Below are 13,657 nucleotides of genomic sequence, written 5' to 3' on the forward strand. Positions count from 1 at the left end.
ATAATGTTAAAGCTGAGGGATAATGTTTTTCAGTTTCTATTTTTTTAGTTATCTGATTTTTTATTCTACTCTTCATTGATTACAACAGATTAGAGAATATATGAATCAGGTTTGAACGAATTTTAGAATTTGAGTTTTTAGACTTCAGTTTTCCAGATTGGAGCTTTCCATTATCTTCTAAAGTTCTATTATCAAATCTCAAGGCAACAAGTATAATCCTAAATTCCTAATTGGTTAACCCATATCTTCAAATAAGTAATAATCATGTCAAAGGGCCCCAACTTTTTGGTTCGCATAGAGCCCCCAAATTGGTTGAGTCAGCCCTGTCTCTCACATTAGGGTTTATATCCATCTATAAATACATGCGATGAGAAACAAATCAATACACACGAAATATACATGTAAAATCGTTTAGGGTTTGCTGAGGGATTTTAGAGAGAGCTCTTGAGATCAACTGGAAAACCCAAACCTAGTTATTCAGATCCGAAGATCATAATAAAATCAGGTATGTAATCATTCTTTAATGTTTAAGTTTTCTTTTAATCAGATTTGAGATTAAAGATCCAAAAAGTTTAAAGATTCGAGATTAAAAATCCAAAGTTTATGTTTCCATGTTTATGTTTTGGTTATCAAAATAACCAACAATTGATATCAGAGCCTTCTCGAATCTATTATTCGGAATTTTATTTTGGTTTGGATTTGGTTAATCTTTGAACTAAACATACCTCTAAGGCCATGAGATTTCTTGAAACTTCAAAGTTGTTACTAGAATAAAGAAACACCCATGTTTTTCGATGTGAAGTAGAAAAGAAATAACAATTGATCTTAATTCTCCTAGTCGTCTTGTAGTCGTAAATATTTTCTTTTAAACAAATCATGGTATTAACCAAAGGGAACAAATATTATATTTTATTGCCTTTTGATTTTGGACAGTGTTTAGACTAAGCATTGCCGCTTTCCTTTTTGTTTACCATGCTCTTTGTTTAGTATATATAAACATTTAATATTCTTAATGAGACTTCACTGTTGGTCGTCATTAATTTCAATTATATTCAAATTAATAAATGATTTCAAAAGATTTTGAAATTTTTCCTTGGTTATTGTCTCAATCACCAAATTATTGTTTGGGTTGTCAATAAATAAAAATTATGAGATATTAACAGTTTATCATCCAAGAGAGATCAAATTTTGGGTTTTAGAAACTTTTTTTTTAGTTCAAGCATTTTACGGTGTCTTTTGAGATTTCATACTTTTTTTGTCGATATAATTGTTACATCAAATCTTCATAGTTTGATAACGTTGATTCTCATTGTTATTTAGTTATTGGTTGAAACAACATTAACAATTTTCGTTTGGGAAATCTCCAGAAAATTCCTAAAATTTTAGGTCAATTTATGAAAAAATCTCAAACTAAATTTTGTTTACAGAAAAACACATGCGAAAAGTGATCCATGAATGATAGTTTATATGGAAACAAGTGAAGGGTGATTATCTATTTAAGTTGTCATTCAAAGTTTACTTTTCACTCTCAATAGATGTGTGTAATTTGATGGTTGTTACCGGGTAATGTATAAAGGTTAGGTGGTAATTAGGTTAAAGAACATAATAAAATATCTATATGTTCAATAATCGTTGTGTAATGATATTTTCTAATAACATGTGATCATATAGCGTCATGCCTGATAGCAAGTAGACACTTATTGTTTGTGTATTAATAAATATTAACAAATCTTGTATTGGTCACGCCTAACAAGTTATTTCTTACTATGACACCCACAACGATACATAGGAGGAACATAAGGGCTTTGAAGTAGGGATGGAAATGGGGCAGGTTTGGGGTGGGGTTGACCATCCTTGTCCCCATCCCCGAGTGTCTAACCTCATCCCCATCCCCGACGGATGCGGGGAATCAAATCCCCTCCCCTTTGTATTTTGGGTTTTTCCCCAGCCCATCCCAACCCATCCCCAATCTATCAACATAATAAACTCAACTTACACAAAAAAACCAAGTTTAATAAGTGATCTAAACCAGATGCCATAATCAGATTCTGTTTACATCAATCATAAAGTTTAACAAGCATCAAAACGAAAAGTGACGATTTGGTATACAAATTGTCGAACAAAGTGACGATTAATGAACTCTTGCAATTGGGAACATAATTTGATATACAGACTCTATCTCTGATGGTCTAATATAGATCAATTCATTTTAGTGGACTTAATTCAAATTCAATAAATGATCGCTATATATATATATATATATATATATATATATATATATATATATATATATATATATATATATATATATATATATATATATATAGTCATCAAAGCGGGGACGGGGCGGGTTGCGGGATTGATATACCCGTCCCCGACCCCATCTCCGGTTTTAGCATAATGGGGATACCTGGCCCCATACCCGGTACCCGTTTTGGCGGGGAATATCCGTCCCCGATTGGGGCGGGTCAACCGGGTTCCCCACCGGGTCGGGTGAAATTTTCATCCCTACTTTGAAGTGGTCAACAAACAATAGAAAAGTACATAATCGACCATTCTATTCCTAGAAATTAGCTAAAAATGTATTTTCTTTGTTTATAATAAAAAAATTATATGTTTATAAATGATTTATTAATAATAATATCCATTAATTTCATAGTAATTTTTAAAAAAGTCCCAATATTTTGGTTATAGGGTAATTTTCAAAAAAAATCCTAATATTTTGAGCAAACTAACGAAAAAGGACAGAATACCGACTAAATCTATGAAACCGGGCAAAAGGGGTTTTTTCAAAGTTTTAGCCAGTATTTTGTGCTTTTCTGTAAACAAAAATTAGTTTGAGACTTTTTCATAAGTTAGAGTAAAATTATAGGATTTTTTTGGAGATTTCCCTTTTCGTTTTATAAGACATGATATATTTTAATTGAATACTTGAATGTTTTGGCTTATGGATATTGTGTTGTGGGTTAGTGATTGATTTAAGATTGTTACCAAAGTAACCTCTATTATTTTAATCAATTTGGCTTTAAATACATTAAGTATTATACGATATTGTTTATGTAAAATGAGTTCGGCCTAAAGTAAGACATAGTTTGACAAATATTTCAAGTTGTCAACAAACTATAGTTATAACATGTTTTGTTATGTTAATTTGACACCATCTTATGTATGACATTTTAATTTTTGGTTATTGATAAATTTCATTTATGACATATTATTTATTTTAAGGGTAAATTAATTAACACAATATATCGCCAAAGTGATCTCTTTTGTGGAAATTAATTTACAATGAACTTTAATTTTTTGGTTTGTGTTTATTAATGCGGATATTAATCGACCCAAAGGTAGGTTAATATTTGGTCGGATAAACACATATTTGATGATAAATTTGAGACAATTTTTAGGTTACATGTCATTAATAAGTCAATCCAAAGAGGGGTTTATTAATTGACATGATATATTGTCAATTCTTATTATCAAAATCTATAGTTTATGTGTTCATTAATGCGGGTATTAGCCGACCCAAAGGTAGACTGATATTTGGCCAATTAAACATATATGTGGTGATAAACATGTGGCGATTATTTGGTTCCATGTGATTAATAAGTCAATCCAAAGAGGGGCGTGTTAATTGATCTGGTTCCTGGTGTGGCTCCGATAGCCAAGGCACCGTATCGCTTGGCACCACCAGAGATGCAAGAGTTGTCTACGCAGCTTTAGGAGCTGCTAGACAAGGGGTTTATTCGGCCGAGTAGCTCTCCTTGGGGAGCACCGATCCTGTTTGTGAAAAAGAAGGACAACTCACACATGATGTGCATTAACTATCGGGAGTTGAATAAGCTAACAATGAAGAACCGTTACCCACTTCTGAGGATCGACGATTTATTTGACCGGTTACAGGGTGCATCTTGGTATTCGAAGATTGATTTGCGATCATGTTACCATCAGATGAGGGTCAGGGACGATGATGTACAGAAGGTGGCCCTTCAGAACTTGTTATGGTCATTACAAGTTCGTGGCGATGTCATTTGGGCTCACCAATGCATCAGCATCGTTCATGGATCTCATGAACCAGGTTTACATGTCGATGCTGGATAGGTCGGTAATAGTATTTATTGATGATATCATGGGCTACTCCAAGACCAAGGAGCATCATGAGGAGAACTTGTGAGAGGTGTTGGCGACCCTGAGGAGGGAGAGGCTGTATGCCAAATTCTCTAAATGCGAGTTCTGGTTGCGCGAGGTGCAGTTCTTGGGGCACATCGTCAACCAGAAGGGTATATTGGTCGATCCGGCCAAGATCGAGGCCGTGATGCGACGGGAGGTTCCGAGGACTCCATATGAGATTCGGAGCTTCTTGGTGGTGAAGAAAGAATCTAGAAGTTGTAGTATTTCGCCTAAGGATTTGGATCCAACATCTTCTATCCCTTGTGCATATTATGGAGGTAAAATGCTCCAACCTTGATGAATATTTCATTTAGATCTAGTTTAGCTTAAAGTTAGCACCTTTTTGTCCCAAATCTTGATCCTTGTGTGTATGGAATACTCCAGGATCTTTGAGTTGTCCTTTCAGATGTTTTAAGTTGTGATAAGTCATAAAAATGAAGTCTTGGTCGTTAGTTTCCTTCCATGCATGAACTAGGATGTTTTATTGGGTTAAGAAGTGAGGGTTTTCGATATTAACCACTTATTAGCCATGCAAGACCATAAAGTTGGAAACTTTATGGTTAAGGACGTTAGTTTAGGGCTAGATCTGGTATTTGAGCAAAAGAGCCTAAGGATTAAGCTCTCAATGGAAGAAAAAGGGAACAGCTGGAGAATACGATGTGTTCCCTAGAGAACGCCATGTGTTCTAGACGATATGCGTCTATTTTGGACGCTCTGCGTTCTAAGTTGGGTTGACTTTTTGACTTTTGAATTCTTGATCGAGTTTGACTTAAGGGTATTTTGAGTTATAGTTGAGTTTGGTCAAGTGTCATTGAGTAGGTGTTCGATTGAGCTGATCTCGGAGTAGAGTCTCGTTCAGCTATTATTTCGTCTATCTGAGAGGTGATTTTTCTTACCACCTTAAGTGGGTCGAAGGAACCAAGGCCGGCCCACTATAGTGTATGAGTAAAATGTATGCTATTGTATGATTTTGATTGATGTGATTGCATGATTTATGTATGGAGCTAATATGGGTTGGGAATCATTATGGACTCGGGGTTGATACAGACCCAGGGGTTCATACAGACCCAACACAACTAATTATTGTTATTTGGGGTTGATACGGACCCGTGGGTTGATACAGACCTGACACAGCCACATGTTGTTATATTATGTGTATGATGTATGTGGTATTTTGGGGAAGCTCACTAAGCTTTGTGCTTATAGTTTTGTTTGTGGTTTTAGGTACTTCCGGTATGAAAGGGAAGAGCCTGACTTGATCTTAGCGCATCCACCCGTGTTCTGCATTTTCTTTATGATTTTGATTTATACTCTGATAATTACTCTTATTTGACATACTTTGGTTGGTTTCTTATGAATATTGACGGTTTTTTATTAAAAATAGAAATGAAAATTTTATCATTGTTTTTAGGACGTTACAAACTATTATAAAAAACAACTCTTTGTTTTTTCTAAGACAACTTTTATACAACCAAAATGCATGAAAAATTGTTATATATAAAAATAAACAATTTTAACCAAGAAGTTGCCAAAGAAGACAAATATGGATTTTTTCTTAACCAAAAGAAATCCATGTTTGTTTTTGTAACGCCCGGGTTTCGGGGCTAAGCATTATCAGATGATGTAATGATGTAATAGTCTAGGTCAACTATTGTAACTCTTTCGAAGTAATAAAGATGAAATATTTGAATACTATGTGAATTATGTGTATTTGTGTGCTTATAATTTAATTATAAATGTATAATTAATAAAGAATAAAAATAAGCGTCAAAATTAAAGTGTGAGATAAGCCCGATATCTTTACATAAAGTTGTAGAGTACGCTCCCGCCTACGCGTGGATATAAAGAACGTCGAAAACGGAATTTGTATGCAAAAGATACGACAGTTTTAAGAAAATCAGACAGTAAAACAGTGTTTTTCTTTAATCGCGTAAAACCGAATCGAACCTTTGAGGTACTTATCTTTGCCGACGGGATTTCCAAGAGCATTTTTGGACTCAGGATATAGTCTAGTATTTGATTTCATACTCGAAATATTTTTAACGAAACTATTTACAAGAGTCACGAAAACGGACACCGCGAGCCGTTTAGACGCAAAACTTTAAGTGCGATTTCCCGGAGTTCCGTAACTCCAAAAATTATTCCGTTCGGGTTTCTGGAATCCTTGAATTACCCTCTTTCATAAGAAATTTTCGAAAACGCAATCCGATGTCGGGATCTCGATTCATCAATCTATGAGCGTTTTGGACAAGTTAAGTAATTAAACTACTTTGTGGGACCCACTAGACTTATAGAACAACATGTCCAGCTCATTTCCATCTTTTTCCCACGTTTTTCTTTATTCTTTCTTTCTTCTCACCCTTCCTAGTTGTGTGCACTCTTATCCAAAGGTACCAAGTATGGAGGTGAAGCATGGCCATTGTAAGCTTGTGAGTATGCATGCTTACTATAAATAAGGAGCTTCTCATCCTTAATTGACACACCAAAAAAATCTCAGTTCTTCTCTCTACCTTTCCCTCATCGTAATCAGCAAGAGAAACGAAGAAGAAAAGCAAAGCAGCCAACATTGGCCACCTTGCTGCCTCACCAGAAAAATAGCTGATGCCACCGCGATACACCACCTCCAGCCACCCCGTTTGTTCCTAGGTACTCCCAAGTCAGTGCTTAACATTTTTCATTCTTTGTGTTTTCCATTTCGACGGACGGTTTGAGCTCCACAAATCCATTTGTGCATGTGTGTGTTTTTGCGTCCAAGTTCGACGTGATAGGGGGGTGATGCCTCCTCATCAAATCTAATGCACATATCTTGGCCAAACTTTGTTTCCAAATTAATTCCCCATACCCTATTTCGAAATTCTTAACATTTTTGGTCCTAATTCATTTAAACCTTCATTTATTTATTCACGAATGGTCCTTCCTTGGAAACCTCTTACAAATCAGATCCTAAACTCTAAACTATGATGTATATGTTCCATATTGGTCCCTCATTTGGAAATTATATTTATAATTTAGTCCAACTAAGTTATTTAATTAACATAACGGACCCTATACCTTGGTTAATTACCAATCTACCCTCCAAATATTAATTATATTAATATTTCCTTAGGAAACTAAATTTTCTCGGAGATTCGTATTCACGGAAATACTACTCGACCTTCTCGCATCCATTCCAGAACACTAATCGTCTATCGAACGTTAAGGTGAGTGCATAGTTACTTTCATCTTACACATAGATATGAAGTATTTTATATAAATTACGTGCTACGTGTGCATATTATCTGTATACTTGCTATCTATGCTGGATGAACGATTTTATACATGTTTTAAATGATTTAAATTGTATATGTATTTTATATCTACAAAATGTGTTGGGTAAAACATGGGTAGATGTAATAGTTGCTGTGTGACAAAATAAAATAATGAGAGGCCTCGTTATAGATGTTATTGATGATCCAGTCATCTAGCGGAGTATAGATGACCACCACAGACTATTCTAGACAGTCCAGTGGAACGCTAGCAGGCTCGCAACCTGTAGGTGTTTATTTGAACTGTGTGCTCACCAGCAGTACTCCATCCCCCACATGGTTGCCTTATTTGACATAAATTGCTGAGGAACCCCCGAAGCATGTGTTGTCACCCCGATGAAAGTCCTTAGACTAGATCCCTTGTGTTAGATGTTCTAGGGACGTAAAGTGAGGATAACGGGAAGGGGTAATCGGGTTTGTTTGGTTGATGAAAATAATAAATTTATTTATTGTAGTTTGAAAACCCTATGTGCTCACCAGGCTCCCAAGCCTGACCCACTCAGTTTCTTGTATTACAGGAAGTGGCGCATGAGCATAGATGTTTGGATGAGAGATAAGGGATTATAGGCCTGTAAATACGAAATAATGTAAGGCTTATGTTGTACTGTTTATGCTTTTGATCTGTATCGAACATGACATCCCGTGTCTTTTGATGAAATACATTTCTTTGGAAATGCTTTTGATAAATCTTTATCATATTTTGTTTTGGGACAAATTCCGCAACACTTTTATTTAAAATGTTACTCAGATTTTCAAACAAGCATAAACAAAATCGGTCTTTTCTGGCCGTGAAAAATGGGGATGTCACAGTTTTCCATAAACCAAAGATTATCAAACATAAAAAATCATTCTAACATATAAAGATGGCTCTGATACCGTTGATGGGTTGTGATACAAAATATAAGTTTGTTTTTCATAAAAACCGCAACGAAAGTCTTATAAAAATAACAAGTTTATTTTTAGTTTATAACAAAACCAAACCATCAAGGATCCATTTATAGAGGTTAGAATGAAATAAAAACAACCAAAAAGTTTTTGGAATGACATCCTTTGAAGCCTTTGAACCCACTTGGTTTTGGGGTGTTGATGAAGATAGAATAATTCAACAGTATAATTTCTCTATGTTTATCCACCATCAAGAGTAAGACACTTGAAATGCTAGTTCCTTCTTGTATACTTGAGTGTCTTAGGATTTCAGCCGTGATGAAGTAAGAAGCAAAAACTAGCTCAAAAGTCATGCAAGACACTTCTTTAAATACTTCATGAAAAGTAAAACCTAACCATTAAAATACTCTAAAGTAATGGCTAGTATAAGGAGCATGAGAGACAAGGTATGGAGGTTGAAAAGCAACCTCCACTCCTTTAACTATGTTTTCGGCCATACCACTTGAAAAGAGAAGAATTCTTTAATTTTTATAAACTAAAAGTTTATAAAATATAAACTTTGTCTTTGGGTGAAAGACAAAAGAATCCAACTAGTCCAAAAGGTTGTGGATGACTTATTAATTCATACTATATGAAATAATAACTAGTAATACTATCTTATAATTATTATTTTCATAAAACAATAATTATTCTCTAACTAAATATACAATAACTGATATCTCTAAATATTATTAAAAGAGAACCCTTAATTCTAAACTGAAGAAGTATGAACCCTTGATTAAATTTCATTCCTATCTTTTCCACCATTGGATCTTTTTGATGACATCATCCTTAACCAAATTAAACCAAATTAAGTAGAAACCTAAATCCCGCCTCTTCTTTATTCTTCATTGTCTTCTTATTTTTTTCTACAATTTAAAATTTTAAATCGGCAATTCCCTCAATCTTGCAGGTTGATTTCTTGATTTTTCCATAAATTATTACCTTCTCTCTTTCTCTTCTGCAACACTCCTTTAACATCCGACTCCCACCTTCTATCATTTACCAATTTAACTTCTTCCCCACTACGTAACTCCTCCTGTTTGGCACTCATCCTCCCATTATTTATATTCATAATCAATTAGGATTCTTTGTTTCTTCTCATATCTCCTCTAACATCCAAGCCGTCGAAACCCTAGCTTCTTCATCATATGCTAAACCCACCATCTTTGCTTCACCACCGCTACACCTCATCTTAGACTTCCATCTGACATCCAACGACAACTTGAAGTTATGAAGGTGGATCCGTCGAGTCCAGGTACGGTTGTGGGTTTGATTTTAAGGTTTTTTTTTCCCTATACATCATATTTTAAATCGTCTATGTTTTTTTCTTCTTCTGTTCCTTTCAATTTTGATGAAGAAATTTCTAATACAACTCAAAAAGAGGTTTACGATTAAGGCTTCAATAATTATTATTCCCTCTTTTGTTATTCTCCCTTTTGTAGAGGTTATTCGGTTTTGGTTCCTTTTTTTTTAATAGTTAAACCTTCTTTGATTGTTTTTTGTTCTACCATTAAACCATGAAAATCCATTTCCCCTGATGTTTGTGGTTTTTTAATTGAAAATCTGGTTATATTTGGGTTTGATTTTTTATATTAATTTCTACGTTCACGAGAAATATATCGATTTTTTTATTTTTCTTCCTATGGTTTTTACTGATCCATTGATTGTTTGGTTCTTATATGGATTTCAATTTACCATGCAACACAAGATTTATGGTCGTGTTTCAATCATGCATTTCTTCTGGTATGTAAACCACAACATCGATTTTTCTATTATTTAAAAAAAGAATGATCAGGTTGATTAAACAGAGTCCTTATTATTTGGTTTACTATATTTCTAAATTTATCATATATTCACATCCTCTTATTGTATGTTTTTTCTAGCTTCGAACTGCATAGGAATTATATGAAAAAGCAAAAGTAGGGGTAAGGCAACTTGAAGGTTTCATAACCTAAAAGTTAAAAATGAAGATTTTGTAGGTCATGTGGAGAATACCAATGTCGATTGGCTAACCATTGTTAAGGAAGATGCAATGAATGATAAATGGTTGCTTGAGGTACAACCATATTTTCTATCTTTCTTTTGTTGCATTCTTGAATACCAATAATATATATATGCACTAACTGTTCGATGAAATGTCATTGGTTTTATGCAGCTTCTCTACTATGATTTGGTAGTTATTTTGATGCTGATTGGAACAAAAAGTAAAATAATGTGGTTTCACTTTTAGTTCTTTATATCGTTAACTATTTAGTAAGTTACTAAATATAAGGATGCATATTAATATACACTACGTAAGATTGTTATTCATGTGCATTTGATATAGTTGAATTGCTTTATTGAAAACTCGAAGTGGTTTTTGATGTTAGAAAAATGAATTTGTGTACTACTGTATTTTGTGGAGATTTAACTGAAGAGCCTCTATATGATTGGTTCATGATGTCAAGGAATTATGTTTTGATCGTGAATAGTATAACTATGTAGATGAAGTAAACAGATGTGCACTTAGCCTTCCGTGGTTATTGTGAAATTTGGTATTGGAGGGTTGTATGTTCGATTAGGGAAACAATGTCTGTGGAGTTCTTTCCGTTCCTTTTGCTTTCAATATTTTGAATATTTTATTTTCGTTAAGTGCTCCATTCCGTTGGAAGGATAAGTTTATTGTTAATATTTTGTAATAGATGTATAAGTTCAATGATTAGTATTAGGAGTTGTCAAAATAGTTAAAATTTTGAAAACTTTACAACTATTAAACTGTGGTGAGGACATTTTTCAAAAAATTGTTGTCAAAATATGTTAAAATTGGTCAAAAGTTGGTTGAGAATGACCAATATGCAGTCAATATGGTATTTTTACAAAAGATTCATGTTCATTGTTATTTCTGATTTGTAACCTTTTTAAAATTCTAGATTTTTTTTTGCCTTTTTTCTTATTAAATCATCATACTTTGAAACTACATTGCTATATTAGATAGCTTTTAAAAGTAATGTGTGTATGGCTTTATGCATGTTTGTGTCTGTGTATGTTATGTTTTGACAAGACAAATATTTGAAAGTATGTTGCTATTTTTAGCATTTATCCTAATAAAAATAATGACACACTTACATTGGTTTGTTTATCAAACCAAATACTGAAAGATGTAATTAGTGTATTTATTGGAATCTTCATAAAACTAATGGATCAATATTTTGAGTTTTTAATAATATAAAAATATATTCTTTTTTTACCATACATGTGGAAAGATAAAACATTTATAGAACTAAAACTGGTAACTATATAAATGTTTTTAATTTTTTTTAACTATTTCATAATACTTTAAAGTCATACTAACAAAATTATATGTTTTACAGACAACTCATCAGGCCCTGTTCTTTTCTGGTCAATTTTTTTGGAATAAAGATTGATATAGGTGGTGGAAATAGGTTTTTATTAAGTTGTCTATTATAAAGTGTAAACAGTTATGGAGTGTATCATGGGTGTTTTTTTTTTGAAGAAGCATCCTTTTAAACTTGGACAAGTTGGGTTCCTGTGACATCCCCATTTTCACAGCCAGAAAAGACCGATTTTGTTTATGCTTTGTTTGAAAACCAGAGTAACATTTTAAATAAAAGTGTTGCGGAATTTGTTCCCAAAATAAAATATGATAAAGATTTATCAAAGCATTTCCGAATAAATGTATTTCATTAAAAACCTCGGGATGTCATGTTCGATACAGATCAAAAGCATAAACAGTACAATATAAGCCTTACTACATTTATTCATACCTACAGGCCTATATCCATAATCCCTCATCTAAAACATCACATCTATGCTCGAGACATGATTGGTCCGTTAAAAATTCATAACTCCTTCGTTATAACTCGGATTTTGGCGTTCTTTATATGTCCGAAATCCTTGTTTCGACCACTACAACTTTATGTAAAGATATCGGGTTTATCTCACACTTTAATTTTGACGCTTATTTTTATCCTTTATTTATTATACATTTATAAATAAGTAATAAGCACGTAAATGCATATAATTCACATAATACTCAAATAATTCATCTTTATTACTTCAAAAAGAGTTACAATAGTTGACCTAGACTATTACATCATCTATTAATGCTTAGCCCCGAAACCCGGGCGTTACAATTCTCTCCCCCTTAGGATGATTCTGTCCCGGAATCATGCATCAACAAACAGATGCGGGTAGCGACTCATCATGTCACTCTCCGTTTCCCAAGTGAGATTCGGCCCATTCGAATGTTTCCATCGGACTAGCACTAGGTTGACCATCTTGCGACGTAACTTCTTAGTCTTACGGTCAACAATTGCCTCAGGCTCTTCGATCAGCCTCTTATTCTCATCCATCCTTAACTCTGAGATTGGAATTATGTCGGGAACTTCTCCCTTGAATTTCCTCAGATAACACACATGGAAGGTGTTATGAATACCATCGAGTTCTTCGGGCAATTCCAGCTTGTAAGCTTGGTTCCCAATCTTTTGAAGAACTTTGAACGGTCCAATAAACCTTGGACTCAACTTTCCTCGTTTTCCGAATCTTATAAGTCCCTTCCATGGTGAGACTTTAAGCAAAACTGAATCCCCAACTTCAAATGTCATCGATCGTCTTTTCTTGTCAGCATAGCTCTTTTGTCGATCCTGAGCTGCTAACATCCTCTCCCTGATCACCTTTAACTTCTCAACAGTCTCATGGACTATCTCGGGGCCCATGAACTGCTTTTCTCCAGCCTCAAGCCAACAAGACGGCGTACGACACTTTTGTCCGTAAAAAGCTTGATAAGGTGCCATCTTGATGCTCGAGTGGAAACTACTGTTGTAGGAAAACTCTACCAAAGGTAAGTGCTCATCCAAGTTACGTTGGAATTCCAGGGTACATGCTCTCAGCATATCTTCAAGTGTTTGTATCGTTCTTTCACTCTGGCCATCAGTCTGCGGATGGTAAGTTGTACTTAAACACAACTTCGTACCCAATTCCTCTTGTAGACTTCTCCAGAATCTTGACGTGAAACGGCTATCACGATCCGATACAATCGTAAGAGGACACCGTGAAGTCTTACTACCTCCTTCACGTAAGCATTTGCGAGCTTATCCATAGACCACCTCTCGTTGGCTGCTATGAAGTGTGCACTCTTAGTGAAACGATCCACGACCACCCAAATCATGTCGTGACCGTTCTTCGTCGTGGGCAGTTTAGTCACAAAATCCATGGTGATGTCTTCCCATTTACCCATGGGTACAGGTAAAGGTTCCAAA

This window comes from Lactuca virosa, chromosome 9, assembly GCF_052849685.1.
Source record: "Lactuca virosa cultivar CGN04683 chromosome 9, Lactuca_virosa_CGN04683_v6, whole genome shotgun sequence".
In the NCBI taxonomy this organism is placed as follows: Eukaryota; Viridiplantae; Streptophyta; class Magnoliopsida; order Asterales; family Asteraceae; genus Lactuca; species Lactuca virosa.